This window comes from Heptranchias perlo, unplaced genomic scaffold, assembly GCF_035084215.1.
Source record: "Heptranchias perlo isolate sHepPer1 unplaced genomic scaffold, sHepPer1.hap1 HAP1_SCAFFOLD_44, whole genome shotgun sequence".
Taxonomy (NCBI): Eukaryota; Metazoa; Chordata; class Chondrichthyes; order Hexanchiformes; family Hexanchidae; genus Heptranchias; species Heptranchias perlo.
The window spans coordinates 3,009,544-3,030,656 of NW_027139453.1; the positions used below are offsets into that span (position 1 = coordinate 3,009,544).

At 41.3% G+C, this 21,113-nt stretch overlaps 1 protein-coding gene and 1 long non-coding RNA gene across 4 annotated transcripts in view; one reads left to right on the forward strand and one right to left on the reverse strand.

The window, feature by feature from the left end:
- The window catches only part of LOC137312968 (uncharacterized), a 67,622-nt gene that overhangs the window by 42,190 nt on the left and 4,319 nt on the right, over positions 1–21,113 (reverse strand). The window contains exon 2 of the long non-coding RNA XR_010960984.1: positions 15,058–15,560. This is a non-coding gene — a long non-coding RNA (uncharacterized lncRNA). The remainder of the gene's footprint in view (positions 1–15,057; positions 15,561–21,113) is intronic.
- The window catches only part of LOC137312967 (probable G-protein coupled receptor 139), a 109,833-nt gene continuing 104,021 nt past the window's right edge, over positions 15,302–21,113 (forward strand). The window contains exon 1 of one of the 3 annotated variants that reach the window (XM_067979328.1): positions 15,302–15,365. The gene's annotated coding sequence lies outside the window, so the exon portion shown is untranslated. Of the gene's footprint in view, positions 15,366–15,455; positions 15,563–21,113 lie in introns of those variants that run through there. The other 2 variants (XM_067979330.1, XM_067979332.1) reach the window with 2 other exon arrangements.

The window sequence follows — 21,113 nt, forward strand, 5'->3', positions numbered from 1 at the left end:
GTGCCTGTGTTCAAAGTGGGTTCTGTGTTCAAATTGGGGCCTGTGTTCAGAGTGGGGTCTGTGTTCAGATTGGCGTCTGTGTGCAGAGTGGCGTCTGTGTGCAGAGTGGGGTGAATGTGTTCAGAATGGGGTAGTGTTCAGAGTGGAGGTTGCGTTCAGATTGGGGTCTGTGTTCAGTGTGGTGTGTGTGTTCAGAGTGGGGGCTGTGTTCAGAGTGGTGCCTACGTTCAGAGTGGGGTCTGTGTTCAGAGTGAGGTCTGTGTTCAGATTTGGGCCTGTGTACCGACTTTGGTCTGTGTTCAGAGTGGAGTCTGTCTTCTGAGAGGACCCTGTTTTCCGAGTGGGATCTGTCTTCACTCTCAGGTTTTGTTTATCAGTCAATAACTCAGAATAATTTATAAAGGATTCAACTGCGTGCATACTGTGTGAGAGAGTGCAGCTTAAAGAGATAGATGGAGGCAAAGCTCTCGGAACAAATTGGTTTCAAAGCACCTTTTGAAGGCACTTGCAGACACCTTAAAGCCTCTTTACAATTCAGGATACATTGAGGGCATCTTTTCATTACTGCCACTAAATATTTCAAGGCCTGAACTCCGCACAGTAATTTTATCTCGGTTATTTAGTTCCCAGGGTTGAATGTTCACAGTGTTCCCCTCATTTGACACAGGGCGGTTTATTGTAGTTTGTTCTGGATACAATTTTGTGAGAATTAAGATTTTAACTAAACAGAATTCCTCCTTCCCCCTGAGCAATCTCTGTCCCGTATGAAAATATATTCTGTCGATGAGGTGGCTTTGTTGCTTTGTCTGCAAAGTAAGCAATTCAATTGGAAAATGACCAAAATTTTTCGGTTCCTGAGTCAGGCTGGTAAAATGGGCAAAATAAAAAGCAGATTTAAAGAAGATTTACAGAAAGAACAAAAGTGGAGGAGAGGAGAATTCGGGGATGAAGAGGAAGGGGGAATGTAAATGACATATGTAATGTTCCAAAGGTGGGTGGAGCCACGGGGGTGAAGGAGAAATGAGGAGAGAGGAACAGCGTCGTCCAGATGTACAATAAAGCTCTTTCTATACGAACATAGAAATCTTCATAGTGGGGTCTGTGTTCAGAGTGGGATCTAGTTCAGTGTGGGTGTGTGTTCAGAATGGGTCTGTGTTCAGTGTGGGGACTGTATTCAGAGTTGATTCTGCTTCAGAGTGGTTCTGTGTTCAGAGTGGGGACTGCGGTCGCCGTCGGGTCTGTGCTCAGATTGGGGTCCGTGCTCAGAGTGGGTTCTGTGTTGAGAGGGGGGGTTGTGTTCACAGTGGGATCTGTGCTCAGAGTGCGCTCCGTGCTCCGAGTGGTGGCTCTGCTCATTGTGGGGTCTGTGCTCATTGTGGGGCCTGTGTTCTGAGTGGTGACAGTTTTCAGAGTGTGGTGTATGTGTTCAGAGTGGTGTCTGTGTTTAAAGTGTGTCCTGTGTTCAGAGTGGGGTCTGTGTTCAGAGTGGGGTCTTTTTTCAGAGTGGGGTCTGTGTTCAGAATTGGGCCTGTGTTCAGAGTGCTGTCTTTGTTCAGAGTGGTGTCTGTGTTCAGAGTGTGGTCTGTGTTCTGAGAGCAGTCAGGTGTTCCGTGTGGGATCTGTGTTCAGTGTCAGGCTTTGTTTATCAATCGATAACTCAGAATAATTTATAAAGGATTCAACTGCGTGCATAATGTGTGAGAGAGAGCAGTTTAAAGAGATAGATGGAGGCAAAGCTCTCTGAATAAATTGGTTTTAAAGCAGCTTTTGAAGGCTCTTGCAGACACCATAAAGCCTCTTTACAATTCAGGATATAGTCAGGGCATCTTTTCATTACTGGCACTAAATATTTCAAGGCCTGAAGTCTGCACAGTAATTTTATCTCTGGTATTTAGTTCCCAGTGGTGAATGTTCAAAGTGTTCCCTTCATGTGACACAGGGCGGTGTATTATATTGTGTTCTGGAGACAATTTTGTGAGAATTAAGCATTTTACTAAACAGAATTCCTCCTTCCCCCTGAGCAATCTCTGTCCCGTATGAAAATATTATTCTGTCGATGAGGTGGCTTTGTTCCTTTGAATGCAAAGTAAGCATTTCATTTGGAAAATGGCCAAAGTTTTTCAGTTATTGAGTCAGGCTGGTAAAATGGGCAAAATAAAAAGCAGATTTAAAGAAGATTTACAGAAAGAACTAAAGTGGAGGAGAGGAGAATTCGGGGATGAAGAGGAAGGGGGAATGTAAATGACATATGTAATGTTCCAAAGATGGGTGGAGTCACGAGGGTGAAGGAGAAGTGAGGAGAGAGGAACAGCGTCGTCCAGATGTACATTAAAGCTCTTTCTATACGAACACAGAAAGCTTCATGATGTGGAGATGTCGGTGATGGACTGGGGTGGACAAACGTAAGGAATCTTACAACACCAGGTTATAGTCCAACCAATTTATTTTAAAAATCACAAGCTTTCGGAGATTATTCCCTTCGTCAGGTGAATGAGTGAAAGGTTCTCAAATCGCATATCTTATTTTAGGCTGGAACACCATCACACCAATCAAAAGGTGTCGTTGGTGTTCAGGCAGATTAGCCACGGAGAACACTACGTCCCAGTACACTGAATATACATTGTTCAAAGTGTGGCCTGTGTTCAGAGTGTTGACTGTGTAGAGAGTGATTTCTTTCTTCTGAGAGGAGTCTGTGTTCCGTGTCGGATCTGTGTTCGTTGTCAGGCTTTGTTTATAAATAGATACCTCAGACTAATTTATGAAGTATTCATCAGCTTGCAGAATGTGAGAGAAAGTGCGTCTTAAAGAGATAGATGGAGGCAAAGCTCTTTGAAGAAATTGGTTTTGAAACAGATTTTGAAGGCACTTGTAAACACCTTCGAGCCACTTTACAATTCAGGACATTTTAAGGACATCTTTACATTACTGGCACTAAATATTTTTAGGCCTGAACTCCGCTCAATACTTTTATCTCAGGTATTTAGGCCCCAGGATTGAATGTCCATGTAACACAGGGCGGTGTCTCATAGATGGTTCTGGATGCAATTTTGTGAGAATTGCACCTTCAACTAAACAGAATTCCTCCTTCCGCCTGAGCAATCTCGATATATTCTGTCGATGAGGTGGCTTTGTTGCTCGGAATCCAGATTAAGGAATTAAGTTAAAAACTGACCAAAGTGTCATATTTACAAGAAAAGCAAATAAAATGGTGGAAATAACAAGCAGATTTACAGCATACTTAGAGAAAGAAATACAATGGAGGAGAGGAAGGTTCAATGAAGAAGAGGAGGGGGAAATCTAAATGACACAAGTAATGATACAAAGCGGGGTGAAGCCACGGGGGATGAAGGAGAAATGAGGGGAGAGGAACAGCATCGTCCAGATGTACAATAAAATTTCCTGCACACTAACAAAAACATCTTCAGAATGGAGTCTGTGTTCAGAGAGGGGTCTGTGTTCAGATTATTGCCCTAATGCAGTGGTGGTCGGTATTCAGTGTCAGGCTTTGTTTATAAATAGATACATCAGATTACTTTACAAAGAATTCGATTGCACGCAGAATGTGGCAGAAAGAGAGAGAGAGAGTGCGGGTTTAACAGAAAATGGAGGAAAAGCCATTTGAAGAAATAGGCTTCTTTTTGCGTGCACATGATCGGCACCACAGAGCAACGCTGCCAATTCAGGGACTTATTAAGAACACCGGCTCTCACAGCTACGTTGATAACACCGCCGCCCACCCCGCTTCCTGTGGGCTCTGTGTTCCCAGCGTGGGGAGAGTTTTCAGAGTGGGGACAATGTTCAGTTTCGGTCTGTGTTCAGTGTCAGGCTTTGTTTGTAAATAGATATCGGAGATTACTTTACAAAGAATTCAACATCTCGCAAAATGTGATGCAGAGGCAGTGCGTGGTAAGGAGATAGGCGGAGAAAATAAATTTGAAGAAACAGGTTTTGAACAGGTTTTAAGCAGGTTTTTGAAGGCACTCGAAAGGCACCTTAGAGCAACTTTATCAGTTCAGGGACGATTCAGGATATCTCTCATTACTGGAACGAAATATATACGGGTCTGAGCTCCACATATCAATTATTTCTGAAAACTTTAGTCTCAGGATGAATGTTCCGTCGATGTGGTGGCTTTGTTGCTTGGTATGCAAAGTAAGGAATTCAGTTGGAAAATGACCAAAATGTTTCAGTTACTGGGACAGGCAGGTGAAATGGGGAAATTAAAAGCAGATTTAAAGAAGATTTATAGAAAGACGTAAAGAGGAGGAGAGAAGAATTCGGGAATGAAGAGGAGGGGGGAATGTAAATGACATTCGTAATGTTCCAGAGGTGGGTGGAACCAGGGGGGTGAAGGAGAAGTGAGGAGAGAGGAACAACATCGTCCAGATGTACAATAAAGCTCCATCAAGGCTAACACAGAAATCTTCAGATTGGGGTCCAAGTTCGGAGAGGGGTCTGTGTTCAGAATGAGTCTGTGTTCGGAGTGGGGACTATGTTTACCGTGGGGTCATTCTTCAGAGTGAAGTCCGTGCTCAGAGTGTGCTTTGTGCTGGGGGAGGGGGGTCCGTTTTGAGAGTAGGGGCCGTGCTCAGAGTGGGTTCTGTGTAGAGAGTGGGGTCCGTGCTCAGAGTGGGTTCTGTGTTGAGAGTGGGGTCCGTGCTCAGATTGGGGTCCGTGCTCAGAGTGTGGTCCGTGCTCAGAGTCGGGTCCGTGCTCAGATTGGGGTCCGTGCTCAGAGTGGGCCCCGTGTTCACAGTGGGCTCCGTGCTCAGAGTGGGGTTCGTGTTGAAAGTGGTGTCCGTGTTGAGTGTGGGGTCCGTGTTGACAGTGGGGTCCGTGTTGAGAGTGGGGTCCGTGCTCAGAGTGGGGTTCGTGTTGAAAGTGGGGTTCGTGTTGAGTGTGGGGTCCGTGTTGAGAGTGGGGTCCGTGTTGAGAGTGGGGTCCGTTTTGAGGGTGCGGCCCTGTTGAGAGTGGGGTCTGTGTGTTGAGAGTGGGGTCCGTGTTGAGAGAGGGCTCCATGTTCATGGTACGGCCCTGTTGAGAGTGGGGGTTGTGTGTTGATAGTGCGGCCCATATTCAGAGTGCGGCCCTTGTTCAGAGTGCGGCCCTGTTTAAAAATGGATAACTCAGAGGACTACTCTGGAGAAAAATGCTCAATTGGTGGATGGCGAATTTCCATGGGATGAGAACTTTTCTGCCTCGTTAAATTGGAATCAATGATTGGCAGCCAAAACTGTAATTGAATAATGGGTAGCCTTTAAAGTGGGGATGAATCAGCAACATTCTAGATACAGTCCCACGAGGGCGAAAGTTAGGGCAACTAAGGCCAGAACTCCCTGGATGACGAAGAAATAGAGAGGTAAATGAAGCAGGAGAAAAAGGGGGCGTATGACAGATGTCAGGTTGATAATACAAGTGAGAATCAAGCTGAATGTAAGAAGATCAGAGTGGAAGTGAAAAAGGAAATGAGAGGGGCAAAGAAAGACGATGAGAATAGACTGGCAGCGAACAAATAAAAAGGAATGCAAAAGTCTTCGATCGGCATATAAACAGCAAACGGGTAGTAAAGGGAGAGATCTGACCGATTCGGGACCATAAAGGTGATCATGCACATGGAGGCTTAGGTTCTAAGTGGGTACTTCGCTCCAGTCTTTACCGAGGAAGAAGATGCTGCCAAAGTCACAGTAACGGAAGATGTAGTTGAGATACTGGATGGGTTAAAAATTGATAAATATTTGGTACTAGGAAGGTTAGCTGTGCTTAAAGTAGATAAATCACTCGGTCTGGATGGGATGCTGAGGGAATTCAGGAGGGAAATTTTGCAGATACTGGCCATAATCTTCCAATCTTTCCTGCATACGGGAGTGGTACCAGAGTACTGGAGAATTGGAAATGTTACACCATTGTTCAGAAAATGGAGTAAGGATAATCTCAGCAATTAAAGGCCAGTCAGTTTAACCTCGGTGGTGGAGAAACTTTTCGAAACGTTAATCCGGGACGATATTAACCGTCACTTGATCAATTGGGGATTAATTAAGGAAAGCCAGCACGGAATTGTGAAAGGCCGATCGTGTTTAATAACTTGATTGAGTTATTTGATGAGGTAACCGAGACGTTCGATAAGGGCAATGCGGTTGATGTTGTGCATATGGACTTCCAAAAGGCGTTTGATAAAGTGCTGCATAATAGGCTTGTCATCAATGTTGAAGCCCCATGGGATAAAAGCGGCAGCAGGGATTCATTACGTAACAGAAGACAGAGAATAATGGTGAACGATTTTTTTTCGGATTGGAGGGCTGTACAGTGGTGTGCCCCAGTGGTCGCTAATGGGATCACAGCTTTTTTGATATATATTAATGACGTGGACTGGGGTGTACAGGGCACAATTTCAAAATTTGCAGATGAAACAACACTAGGAGGTGTAGTGAACAGTGTGGAGGATAGTAATATACTTCAAGAGGATATTGGCAGCGTGGTGGAACGGGCGGACACGTGACTGAAGAAATTTAACGCAGAAAAGTGCGAAGTCATACATTTTGGTAGAAAGAACGAAGAGAGGCAGTATGAACGAAAGGGCACAATTCTAAAAGGCGTTCAGGAACAGAGAGATATGGGAGTATATGTGCACAAATCGTTGAAGGTGGCAGGGAAGGTTGAGCTTGCGGTTTCAAAAGCATACGGGATCCTGGGATTTATCAATAGAGACATAGAGTACAAAGTATGGAAGTCATGATGTACCTTTATAAAACACTGGTTCGGCCACAACTGGAGTATTGTGTCCACTTCTGGGCACAGCACTTTAGTAAAGATGCAAAGGCCTTTGAGAGGATGCAGAAGAGACTTACTAGAATGGTTCCATACACCATGTTTCACTGTATTACTGTTCTGGTAATGTACCATCCCCTCATCACTGCTGTTGGTGCTTCTGATCCGTCTCTATATCCAGCTATTAATTGTATAACGCGTGTTTCAAAATTACTGTTCTTATCATTTACCATTCCCTCCTCCCTGCTATTGGTGTCCCTGATACTTCTCTATATCCAGCTATTAATTGTATAACGCGTGTTTCAAAATTACTGTTCTTATCATTTACCATTCCCTCCTCCCTGCTATTGGTGTCCCTGATAATTCTCTATATCCAGCTTTTAGTTCTATAAATCATGAGTCACTTTATTACTGTTCTAGTCATTTACTGTGCCCACCGAGCTGCTCTTGGTGTCCCTGGTAATTCTCGATATCCAACTATTGGTTCTATAAACCATGAGTCACTTTATTACTTTTCTAGCATTTACTGTGCCCACCTAGCTGCTCTCGATGTCCCTGGAAATTCTCTATATCAAGCTATTAGTTCTATAAACCATGAGTCACTTTATTACTTTTCGAGCATTTGCTGTGCCCACCGAGCTGCACTTGGTGTCCCTGGTAATTCTCTATATCCAGCTATTAGTTCCATGAACTATGAGTCACTTTATTACTGCTCTAGTCATTTACTGTGCCCACCTAGCTGCTCTTGATGACCCTGGTAATTCTCTATATCCAGCTATTAGTTCTATAAACCATGAGTCACTTTATTACCGTTCTCGTCATTTACTGTGCCCACCGAGCTGCTATCGGTGTCCCTGGTAATTCTCTACATCTAGCTATTAGTTCCATAAACCATGATTTACTGTATTACTGTCCTAGTCATTTACTGTGCCTGCCCAGCTGCTCTCGGTGTCCCTGGTAAGTTTTATATCCAGTTATTAATTCAGTAGTTACTTTTTATATAAAGATTAGTGATGGACACTCCTGCCTGGTGGTAATTTCAGTAGTTCCTTTTTACATATAGAATACAGATGGACTATCTTCCATGTTGATAATTTGTGTAGTTACTTTTCATGTAAAGACTACTGATGGGACCTCCTGGCTAATGGTAATTTCATTAGTTACATTATTTGAAAAGATTAGTGATGGACCTTCCTACCGCTATAAGTTCAGTAGTTGATTTTTATATTAAGATTAGTGATGGAACCTCCTGCCCGTTGTTAATTTCAGGAGTTACTTTTTATATAAAGATTTGTGGTGGACATTCCTACCTGTTGGTAATTTCAGTCGTTTTTTTAGGTGAAGGTTAGTCATTGGACCTCCTGCCTGTTGGTAATTTCAGTTGTTACTTTTGGTATAAAGATTAGTGATCGACCCTCCTGCCTAGTGGTAATTTCGTAGTTAATTTTTATATAAAGATTAGTGATGGACACTCCTGCCTGGTGTTATTTTCAGTAGTTACTTTTTATATAAAGATTCGCGATGGATAGTCCTACCTGGTGGTAATTTCAGTGGTTGCTTTTTATATAAAGATAAGTGATGGACCCTCATCTCTGTTGTAATTTTAGTAGTTTTTTCTTCTACAAAGATTAGTGATGGACCCGCCTCGCTGTTGGTAATTCCAGTAGTTACTTTATTTAAAAAGATTAGTGATGGATCTTGCTACCTGTTGTAAATTCAGTCGTTGCTTTTTATATAAAGACTAGTGATGGACACTCCGGCCTGGTGGTAATTTCAGTGGTTTCGTTTTATTTAAAAATAAGTGATGGACCCACCCACCTGTTGGTAATTCCAATAATTACTTTATTTTAAAAGATTAGTGATGGACCTTGCTACCTGTTGAAAAGTCAGTTGCAGCTTTTTATATGAAGATTTGTGATTGACCCTCATGCCTGTTGGTAATTTCAGTAGTTAATTTTTGTATAAAGATTAGTGATAGACCCTCCTACCTGTTGGTAATTTCAGTAATTTATTTCCTTATAAAAAATAATGATGGACCCGACCACCTGGTGGTGATTTCAGTGGATACTTTTGTTATCTGAAGATTAGTGATGGACCCTCCTGCCTGTTGGTAATTTCAGTAGCTGTTTTTGTATAAACAAATTAGTGATGGACCGGACTCCCTGGTGTTAATTTCAGTAATTACTTTTGATGTAAAGATTAATGATGAACACTCCCACATGAAGGTAATTTCAGTCGTTCCCTTTCATGTCAGGATTTATGATGGACACTGCCATCTGGTGGTAGTTTCAGTTATTTTTTAGGTGAGGATAAGGGATCGGACCTCTTGCCTGTTGATAATTTCAGGAGTTTATTTTTTTCATTTATAAAGATGAGTGATGGACATTACTTCCTGGTGGTGATTTCAGTAGTTAATTTTTATGTAAAGATTAGTGAACGACCCTCCTACCTGTTGGTAATTTGGGTTGTTACTTTTCTTATAAAATGATTCGCGATTGACCCTCCTCCCTGTTGGTATTTCAGTAATTACTTTTTGTACAAAGATTGGTAATTGACCCTTCTACCTGTTGGTCAGTTCAGCACTTTCTTTTTTTATACAGATTAGTGATGGGCACTCTGACCTGGTGGTAATTTGAGTTATTACTCATTATATCAAGATTAATGACGGCCCCTCCACCCATTTGGTAATTTCAGGAGTTATTTTTTATATAAAGATTAGTGATGGACCCTCCTACCTGCTGGTAATTTGAATTGTAACTTTTTGATAAAATATTCGTGATGGGGTGTCCTGACGGTTGGTAATTTCAGTGGTTACTTTTTACATAAAGATTAGTGATAGACCCTCCTACCTGTTGGTAATTTCAGTAATTTATTTCCTTATAAAAATAATGATGGACCCTACCACCTGGTGGTGAATTCAGTAGATACTTTTGTTATCTAAAGATTCGTGATGGACCCTCCTGCCTGTTGGTAATTTCAGTAGCTGTTTTTTTTGATAGACAAATTAGTGATGGACCGGACTCCCTGGTGTTAATTTCAATAACTCCTTTTGATATAAAGATTAATGATGAACACTCCTGCCTCGTGGTAATTTAAGTCGTTACCTTTGATGTGAGGATTGATGATGGACACTGCCAGCTTGTAGTAGTTTCAGTTAATTTTTAGTTCAGGATAAGGGATCGGACGTCTTGCCTGTTGATAATTTCAGGAGTTTATTTTTTTCTTTTATAAAGATGAGTGATAGACATTACTTCCTGGTGGTGATTTCAGCAGTTAATTTTTATATGAAGATTAGTGATGGACCCTCCTGCCTAGTGGTAATTTCGTAGTTACTTTTCATATAAAGATTCGCGATGGAACCTCCTGCCTGGTGTTATTTTCAGTAGTTACTTTTCATATAAAGATTCGCGATGGATAGTCCCACCTGGTGGTAATTTCAGTGGTTGCTTTTTATATAAAGATAAGTGATGGATCCTCCTCTCTGTTGTAATTTCAGTAGTTTTTTCTTCTACAAAGATTAGTGATGGAGCCGCCTAGCTGTTGGTAATTCCAGTAGTTATTTTATTTAAAAAGATTAGTGATGGATCTTGCTACCTGTTGTAAATTCAGTAGTTGCTTTTTATATAAAGATTAGTGATGGACACTCCGGCCTGGTGGTAATTTCAGTGGTTTCGTTTTATTTAAAAATAAGTGATGGACCCACTCACCTGTTGGTAATTCCAATAATTAGTTTATTTAAAAGATTAGTGATGGACCTTGCTGCCTGTTGTAAATTCAGTAGTAGCTTTTTAAATAAATATTTGTGATTGACCCTCATGCCTGTTGGTAATTTCAGTAGTTACTTTTTATGTAAAGATTAGTGGTAGACCCTCCTACCTGTTGGTAATTTCAGTAATTTCTTTCCTTATAAAAAATAATGATGGACATTACCACCTGGTGGTGATTTCAGTAGATACTTTTGTTATCTGAAGATTAGTGATGGACCCTCCTGCCTGTTGGTAATTTCAGTAGCTGTTTTTTTATTTACAAATTAGTGATGGACCGGACTCCCTGGTGCTAATTTCAGTAATTACTTTTGATATAAAGATTAATGATGGACACTCCCACCTGATGGTAATTTCAGTCGTGACCTTTCATGTCAGGATTTATGATGGACACTGCCATCTGGTGGTAGTTTCAGTTATATTTTAGGGAAGGATAAGGGATCGGACCTCTTGCCTGTTGATAATTTCAGGAGTTTATTTTTTTCTTTTATAAAAATGAGTGATGGACATTACTTCCTGGTGGTGATTTCAGTAGTTATTTTTTATGTAAAGATTAGTGATGGACCCTCCTACCTGTTGGTAATTTGGGTTGTTACTTTTTTTATAAAATGATTCGCGATTGACCCTCCTCCCTGTTGGTATTTCAGAAATTACTTTTTGTACAAAGATTGTGAATGGACCCTCCTACCTATTGGTAATTTGGGTTGTTACTTTTTCCAAAGAGATTAGTGATTGACCCTCCTCCCTGTTGGTAATTTCAGGAATTACCTTTTATGCAAAGATTGGTAATGGACCCTCCTACCTATTGGTAATTTGGGTTGTTACTTTTTCTAAAGAGATTAGTGATTGACACTACTCCCTGTTGATAATTTCAGTAATTATTTGTTATACAGAGATTGGTAATGGACCCTCCCACCTGTTGGTAATTTCAGTACTTTCTTTTTTTATACAAATTAGTGATGGGCACTCTGACCTGGTGGTAATTTGAATTATTACTCATTATATCAAGATTATCGACGGATCCTCCACCCATTTGGTAATTTGCGGAGATACTTTTCATATAAAGATTAGTGATGTACCCTCCTACCTGCTGGTAATTTGAGTTGTAACTTTTTGATAAAATATTAGTGATGGGGTGTGCTGACCGTTGGTAATTTCAGTGGTTACTTTTTACATAAAGATTAGTGATGGACCCTCCTACCTGTTGTTAATTTCAGCAGTTAGTTTGTTATTTAAGGATCAGTGATGGACCCTCCTGCCTGTTGGTAATTTCAGTAGTTACTTTTTATATAAAGATTAGTGGACACTCTTAACTGGTGGTAATTTCAGTCGTTATTTTTTTCGGTAAAGATCAGTGATTTGGCCGACTGCCTGTGGGTAATTTCAGTGGTTACTTTTTTATGTACAGATTAGTGATGAGACCCTCATTCCTGCTGGCAATTTGAATTGTACCTTTATATGCAAAGATTAGTGATGGTCCCTCCTGCCTGTTGGTAATTTCAATATTTACTTTTTGTGTAAAGATTAGTGATGGACCATCCAACCTGGTGCTGATTTCAGTAGTTACATTCATTTGAAATTAGTGATAGGCCCTCCTGCCCGTTGGTAATTTCAGTGGTTTCTTTTCATATAAAGTTTAATGATGGACCCTCCTACCTGTAGATAATTTCTGTCATTACTATTTATATAAAATTAGTGATGGATCCTCCTCCCTGTTGGTAATTTCAGTGGTTTCTTTTAACATAAATATTAGTGATGGACCCTTCTCCCTGGAGCTTATTTCTGTAGTTAATTTTCATGTAAAGATTAGTGATGGTCACTCCTACCTGTTGATTATTTCAGTAGTTACATTTTATATCAATATTAGTGACCGACAATCCTACCTGGTGGTGATTTCAGTCGTTATTTTTTTCGGTAAAGGTTAGTGATGGAACCCTCATAATTACTGATAATTTCAGTAGTTACTTTTTGTATTATCATAAGTGATGGACACTTCTACCCGGTGGTAATTTCAGTATTTACTTTTTATATAAAGATTATTGATGGCCCCTCATCTCTGTTGGTATTTTGAGTTGTTACTTTTCATATAAAGATTATTGACGGACCCTCATCCCTGTTGGTAATTTCTGTAGTTATTTTTATATAAAATTAGTGATGGGGACACTGCCTGTTGGTAATTATTAGTGATGGACCTACCTACCTCGTGTAGTTTTAGTAGTTTATTTGTACATGAAGATTCGTGTTGGATCCTCCTACCTGTTGGTGATTTCAGCAATTACTTTTTATTTAAAATTAATGATGCACCATATTACCTGTTGGTAATTTCAGGAGTTACCTTTTACATAAAGATTAGTGATGGGCCCTCCTTCCTTGTGGTGATTTCAGTCGTTATTTTTTATATAAAGATTAGTGATGGACCCTCATACCTGTTGCTAAATGCATTCATTGTTTTTTTATATAAAATTGGTGATGGCGTCTCCTGCCTGTTTGTAATTTCAGTGGTTACTTTTTATATAAAGATTAGTGATGGAATATCATACCTGTTGGTAATTTCAGTCGTTATTTTTATGTAAAGATTAGTGATGATCGCTCCTACCTGTTGATTATTTCATTAGTTACGTTTTTGTTAAAGATTATTAATGGACCCCACTAACTGTTTGTAATTTCAGTAGTTTCTTTTTTTATATAAAGATTAGTGATGGACCCTCCTCCCTGTTGGTAATTTGAGCTCCAACTTTCTATGTAAAGATTAGTGCTTGGACCCTCAAACCTGCAGGTAATTTGTATTGTTACTTTTTGTATAAAGATCATTGATGGACCCTCCTGCCTTTTGGTAATTTCAGTAGTTACACTTTGATGTAAACATTAGCGATGGGGCCTCCTGCCTGTTGGTAATTTGAGTTGTTACTTCTTTATGTAAAGATTAGTGATGGACCCTCCTCCCTGTTTGTAATTTCAATAGTAACTTCTAATATAAAGATTAATGATGGGCCCTCCTTCCTGGTGGTAATTTCAGTATTTACTTTTTATATAAAAATTAGTGATTGACCCTCATACCTGTTGGTAATTTCAGTAGTTACTTTTTATATAAAGATTAGTGCTGGGGCCCTGCCAGTTTGTTGATGTTTCTCCACCTCTGTCATGGAACCATTTATTCATACTGGCGTCCTCTCTCCTCAAAATTTTATCACCAGGATTATTTCACTCTGTTCTGTGAAAACCCAAGCCCTGTTTTCTAGATAGTAGATCACATCTCTCATGATTCTGACTTTCCAAATGTTTACTAAATTCAGATCCAAATCCTTCTCAACAGTTTCTCGAAATATGGTCCCACATCCTCCTCTGGTAAAACAACATTTTCACATCTGCCGTCACTTTTAGAAACTAAAGGAAATATTTAGTTTCTGCCCAAAACCTCATCCATCACATCCCAGTCTTATAGATACTAGATCACATCTCTCATGATTCTCAATTTCCAAACGTGTTTGGAATGATTTGTCGATTCACAGATATAACACACAATCTGAACTCCAATTCATTGGAATGTTGACCCGTTCTCGTTTTCCATTTTTAATATAAAGTTACTTAATCAAAACCTCCTTCCTTTTTCCTGCTAATAACTTTTCACTATTTCATAAATCTTCGGTTCCTGCTGCAACAGTTTTATTAATTCCACTCAGTGCTGGGGCCCTCCGACCTGTTGATATTAAAAGTAACAACTCAAATTACCATGATTAACGGTCAGGAACCAACTATCGTGCGAAAGATGGTTTCCGCCCTGAACCGGTTTCCCCTTAAAACATTCCTGAAGTTTGTTTTTCTCGAAAGGCCGCTGTTACATACTTCAGCAAGACAGAAGCCACTGTTCCATTCTCCCACCTAATTCGCATTAAACTAATTAATTATAATTAATCAGGAACAAGTTTTGTCTCCGATTTTGCTCCGATCCTTTGATTGGATCGCTTTCAGTCCGGCCTCAGGTTTCCAGAGGCTGATTTCTCAGGTGCCCGGCAGATGGGGAGAATCGGCCATTGCGAATGTGTTAACCCTTTACTGAGCTGAACTGTGTGTTCGATCAGTCTTTGATAAGTACCAGGAACAAAACGGTTCAGTGAGTAAAAAGAGCCAGTGTTACAGTTAAAAATAAAAGCATGTAGAGTGAGAAAGGACAGTTTCCCACCCCTGTTTACTGAATGTCAAATTCTAACATGGGGAGGAGGCACCGCTGGACTCGGATGGTGCAAATCTCCAGAGTTCGTGTTCCTGCTTTCTGTCCTGTAACCGCTTCAAAATGTGTCTGTGGGGAGATTGGTGGCGTCCATGAAGGGATAAGCCCTGAAATACCCGGTGGAATGTAACCGGCCTTCAGTCAGTGTCTGAGCGAACAATTAGTGAATTGTTCCATCCGCGAGGAATAGAGAGCTCCGTACTCCGGGGAACATATCTGACCGCGGGAAATCGGCTTTAGAAAAGAGGAAGGGCCTGAAAATGTTAATTTAAAAACAAATTTCAGCGACATTAATCTTACCTTGATCCCGCAAGGAATTTCCGTCTCTCAATGTCCGTGTGGATTTTACAAATTATATCCTTGTTATTTCATTACAATAAATCGAGAACAAGTTCCTTGCTTTATTTTAGCAGTTCACAACTTGTGAATTTAATCCGATCCTTCTTATGTGAGATTCAGAGCTCCGCCCTCTGTGAAAGCTGCTGCCAGACATCAGGATGGATTTCAACACAAACATTCCTCATTTCTTTCAGAACAGGGAGCGGCCTTTCTGGTGGAATCGAATCGAACCGGGTTGACAATTCGCTGCCACGTCAATTGTGAACAAAGTCAGTTATAAATTTTACTTTTTATCATCTTGTTCCAGGGAGGTTCAGTAAAACAGATACTTGGTTCGAAATAAATTGTTACATTTGCATCAGGGACATTGTTTGCTGAAAGTCCCATCGATTTTCTGATGTTTGCGCTTTCAACCCGGTTGCAAAGAGCCAGTGTTTCGTCAGAGAGCTGAGGACGGGCTGTTTCTGTAAGTGAGGACATTAACCATTTAACCGCCAAATGAAACTATCGCTGAGCATCAATCGCCTCAATCACTGTGCGAATGAGTACTGACTTTCCACAGTTACATTTATCAAAGTAAATATTCAGCAGATACACCAGTTGCATTGTTAAATCGGGAAAGGACCATTCCTGGTCTGTGCTTGGTATAAAGATTGGATTGCCCTCATTTTGAGGGGGTTCACAGACAGTTATAAATAGCCCATCCCCGGGTTGGAAGTGTCCGAAGAGAGAAAGTGTTTGACGACAGATTGTGGTGATAATCCCGAGGGACGGATTGTTGTGGTCAATGACAGGGATAGATTGTGGTGATAATCCCGAGGGACGGATTGTTGTGGTCAATGACAGGGATAGATTGTGGTGATAACTCCGAGGGACTGATTGTTGTGATCAATCCCAGGGAAAGAATGTGATGATAATCCCGAGGGACGGATTGTTGTGATCAATCCCAGGGACAGATTGTGATGATAATCCCGAGGGACGGATTGTTGTGATCAATCCCAGGGACAGATTGTGATGATAATCCCGAGGGACGGATTGTTGTGATCAATCCCAGGGATAGATTCTGATGATAATCCCGAGGAACGGATTGTTGTGATCAATCCCAGGGACAGATTGAGATGATAATCCCGAGGGACGGATTGTTGTGATCAATCCCAGGGACAGATTGTGATAATAATCCCGAGGGACGGATTGTTGTGATCAATCCCAGGGATAGATTGTGGTGATAATCCCGAGGGACGGATTGTTGTGATCAATCCCAGGGATAGATTGTGGTGATAATTCCGAGGGACGGATTGTCGTGATCAATGCCAGGGATAGATTGTGGTGATAATTCCAAGGGACGGATTGTTGTGATCAATCCCAGGGATAGATTGTGGTGATAATTCCGAGGGACAGATTGTTGTGATCAATCCCAGGGACAGATTGTGGTGATAATTCCAAGGGACGGATTGTTGTGATCAATCCCAGGGACAGATTGGAGTGATAATCCCGAGGGATGGATTGTTGTGATCAATCCCAGGGACAGATGGTGGTGATAATTCCGAGGGACGGATTGTTGTGATCAATCCCTGTGATAGATTGTGGTGATAATTCCGAGGGACAGATTGTTGTGATCAATCCCAGGGACAGATTGGAGTGATAATCCCGAGGGATGGATTGTTGTGATCAATCCCAGGGACAGATTGCGATATTTCCCCTTTTCTCTCCAATTTCCCCCTTGTTTTTTGACCAGGATTGAGGATTCATTCGGGCCGGAGACACAACCTAAAGTGGCGGAACGAAACATTCCAGAATATTAGTCTTCCTGTGAATTCTCCCTCGACAGACCTTCTCTTTCTTACTTCTTTCAATCTATCGCTGAGTTAAACGGAGTTTTATTCATTTTGTAAAAATATTCAAACGAACGATTCATATAATTAAATACACTGTTAAATGGACAGTGTGGGTAAATGGTGGGTTTTCTGTCATTAAATGCACTGTTAAATGGACAGTGTGTGTAAATGATGGGTTTATATATCATTAAATACACTGTTAAATGGACAGTGTGGGTAAATGGTGGGTTTAAATATCATTAAATCCACTGTTCAATGTACAGTAGGAGTAAATGGTTGGTTTGTATGTCATTAAATACACTGTTAAATGTATAGTAGGAGTAAATGGTGGGTTTATATATCATTAAATACACAGTTGAATGGATAGTGTGAGCAAATGATTTGTTTATATATCATTAAATACACTGTTAAATGGACCGTTTGTAAATGGTGGGTTTGCATGTAGTCAGGGTGCTTTAAATGACATTTCTAAAATGATGATAAGATTCGATAGAGAATTTCATAGAACGTACAGCACAGAAACAGACCATTCGGCCCAAATGGTCCATTCTCCACACTAACCTCCTCCCTTAATCTACCCCTATTAGCAATTCCCTCAATTCCTTTCTCCTTCATGAGTTTAATTTGCTTCAATTAAATGCTACTCGCCTCTACTACTCCTTGTGGTAGTGAGTTCCACTTTCCAACCAATCTCTGGGTAAAGAAGTTCCTGCTGAATTCCCTTTTGGATTTATCAGTGACTATCTGATATTTATGGTCCCTCGTTCTGGTTTCTCCCGCAAGTGGAAACATCTTCTCTACGTCCACCCGTCCGTCTTCCTTGTGCCAGGGAATAGAGCCCCATGTTGCTCAATCTTCATTGATAGGTATAACTTCTCTGTTCTGGTATCATCCTAGTAAATCTTTTTGTACCTTCTCCAATGCTTCTATATCCTTTTTATAATGTGGAGACCAGAACTATTCATAGTAATCCAAGTGTGGCCTAACCAAGGTTCTATACAAATTTAACTTCACTTCTCTGCTTTACAGTTCTAGCCTTCTGGAAAGAACCGCATTGCTTGATTTGCTTTTTTATGGCCTTATTAACCTGCTTCGCTACATTTAGTGATTTCTTTATCTGAACCCCCCGAACCCCCCGCTCCTCTACCCTTTTTGGACAATTATTATCCAAGCAGTTTGTGGCCCCGCTATTTTTACAACCAAAATGTAATACCTCACACTCATTAAATACAGAGTAGACATTATCTTTGATGGAGGAATCCAGAACAAGGGGGCACAACATTAAAATTCGCGCTCGGCCCTTCAGGAGTGAAATCTGGACGCACCTTTTCGCACAAAGTTTACTGGAAATGTGGAATTCGCTCCTCCAAAAGGTTGTGGATTCTGGGTCAACTGAAACTTTGACGACTGATAGCGGCAGATTTTTTGTGGTAAGGCTATCAAGCGAAATGGATCAAGGACAGGTAAATGGAATTCAGGTACAGAGCAACTATGATCTAATTAAAAGAGAGAACAGATTCGAGGGGCTGAATGGCCTACTCCTCTTCCTATGTTCCTGTATTTAAACATGTGCTGGATTATCAATTCCGGCATTTGGTGAATGTGAAGGTTAACCAGAGTTTCTGTAAAATGACTTCAGCACTGGATGGTTCATACGTTCCCTTTATATGGATGCAACATAGTATCATCGTAGGTACAGCACAGGAGGTGGCCATTCGGCCCATGACGCCTGTGCTGGCTCTTAGAAAGGGCTGTCCAATTAGTCCCTTTCCCCTGCTCTTTCCCCATAGCCATCCAAATTTCTCCCTTCAAGTTTTTATCCAATTCCTCTTTGAAAGTTACAATTGAATCTCTCTTTTTGCCCCTCTTATTCCCTTTTTTTCGATCTCCTCTGTTCTTTCTGTATTCAGCCTGATTCTCTACTGTGTTATGAACCATACATTCGTCATAAGCCTCCGTTTTCTGTTTCATTTTAATCTCTATCTCTTTAGTCATCCAGTGAGCTCTAGCTTTGGGTGCCCTTCCTTTCCCCCTCGTAGGGATGTTCTACACTGTACCCGAACCAAATGCGCTTTGACTGGCTGTTTATATTTCAGGCTGAGCTCCATCGATTCTGCACTTCGGAGAATTCCAGGGGAGTAAAGATCAGATAATCGGTGCAAGGGAATCGAAGGGAAACTTTGTTAAATATAGTTTAGTAAACACACCCATTGTTCCACCCTGTGTCCAGTCAGAATTAAACAGTTAAACCCTGAAACCAACCGGCGATTTTATTTCGTGGACGGTTAAAAGTTCAGTACAAGAGATTCTGTATCTGTAGATTTTAAATACTAAGGTCCTGAAATTGATGCTTTTTGTATCTGCCGAGATGCTAACCTGATGTGTCCAGGATTCTGGATCGGAATTCACCTCCCCTCACCCCCCAAACCCACGTTATCATAAGAATCTTGTTGTTCAGTCGATGAACAGTGAGACAGGTCAGAACATCGCAATCTCTGGCGCCGTTTCGGAGTCTCCGCCTCTGCCGGGCGAGTCCCAGCAGTTCTCCTGCACTCACCTGGCAGAACAAGGCAACACTTATTTTTTTTAATATGTGAGTTTGACAGTGCAGTCCTTCTAACTGATCTGCTTGAACCGCAGCAATAGAAAGATAAGTTGATAGGAGGCGAAGAAGTAGTGTGGGGAACGATCGTGTCGAGCATAAATCCAGGCAAAGACCTTTTTGGCCAAGTGGGCTGTTTCTGTGCTGTCAAATTCCATGTAATTCAATGAATATTTTTATTACACCAGCTCTTTCATCAATACAGATAATGTCAGAAATATCAGCCCCATATTGAGCAGGGATACGTCAGTAGTAACAGGGCTATGTTGATCAGGGATACAGTCGGTGATATCAGCCCTATAATGAGCAGGGAGAAGTCAGTAATAACCGCGTCAGATTAGCAGAGATACTGTCAGTAACATCAGCGCTATAATCAAAAGGACACCGTCAGTATAACAACTCTTTAAGCATCACAAATATCCTCTCTGTTAAGCTCTGTAAAACCAGCACATATAATGTCAGTTCTACAATCAATACAAGCACTGTCAGTTCCACAATCAGTACAGATACTGTCAGTAATTATAGCACTTTTTAGTTTCACAGGCTGAGAATTGAACTCACGATCCGAGCGCTGTTTTATAACCACGAGGCTTGCACTTTGAAACAGTCTCGAATCGCCAATACCTTGCCACATTCACTCGCCAAATTATATCAGGGACTCTGTGGTCGCTCTGATGCTCTGACTCGGGAAAACAACACCCCCCCCCCCCCCCCCGCACCCCGGTTTTCGTGCCATTCGGGTGGTTTATTTCCCACATAAACCGGGTCTGAAGAATCCAATCCCTTTGAACCCCAGATCCCCACTCCTCATAAAGAGCAGAGTGGGTTGAACCTCCTCCCTCACTGAGGGGCCAATCAGAGATTTAAGAATACATTCTCATCCCACACTGAGAGGACAATCGGAGACCCATATAGGTGCACTTTCCAGCAGTCACCGAATTCCCTGGGTGTTGTCACTCCCTAAACCCACGAATACTGAGTCCGATTATCAGCGTCTCACCGCAACCCAGACTGAGCACCACACTGAGCTTTCCTGTCTATGCATTTACCCAGTGTCCCACTGCAGCCCAGACTGACCACGGCCCTGGGCCCTTCCTGTCTGTACATTTACCCAGTGTTCCACTGCAGCCCAGGCTGAACAAAAGAGACTGTCCACATGAACTGGGCAAATGTGTTAATGGTTCGAACTACTGATGATCAATGGGAAATGTTTAAACAAACATTTAACGAGATACAGAACCGGTTTATACCGCTGAGGGGCAGGAACTCTACTTGCCATAAAAAAACAGCCATGGACAACTAAAGACGTAAGGGACAGTATAAGACATAAGGAAAGGGAATTTAAAAAGGCAAAGAATGGCACAGATCCTGGCGAATGGGAAAGATACAAAGATCAACAAAGGGTCACAAAACAGATCGTAAGAGCTACAAAAAAGAGTATAAAAAGAAACATGCAAGGGATATCAAAAACAATACGAAGTACACTTATAATTACATTAGGAAAAGGGGGATGGTCAGGAGCAGTTTTGGCCCCTTAAACACTGAAAGTGGGGGTATTGTCATTGACAATGTGGAAATGG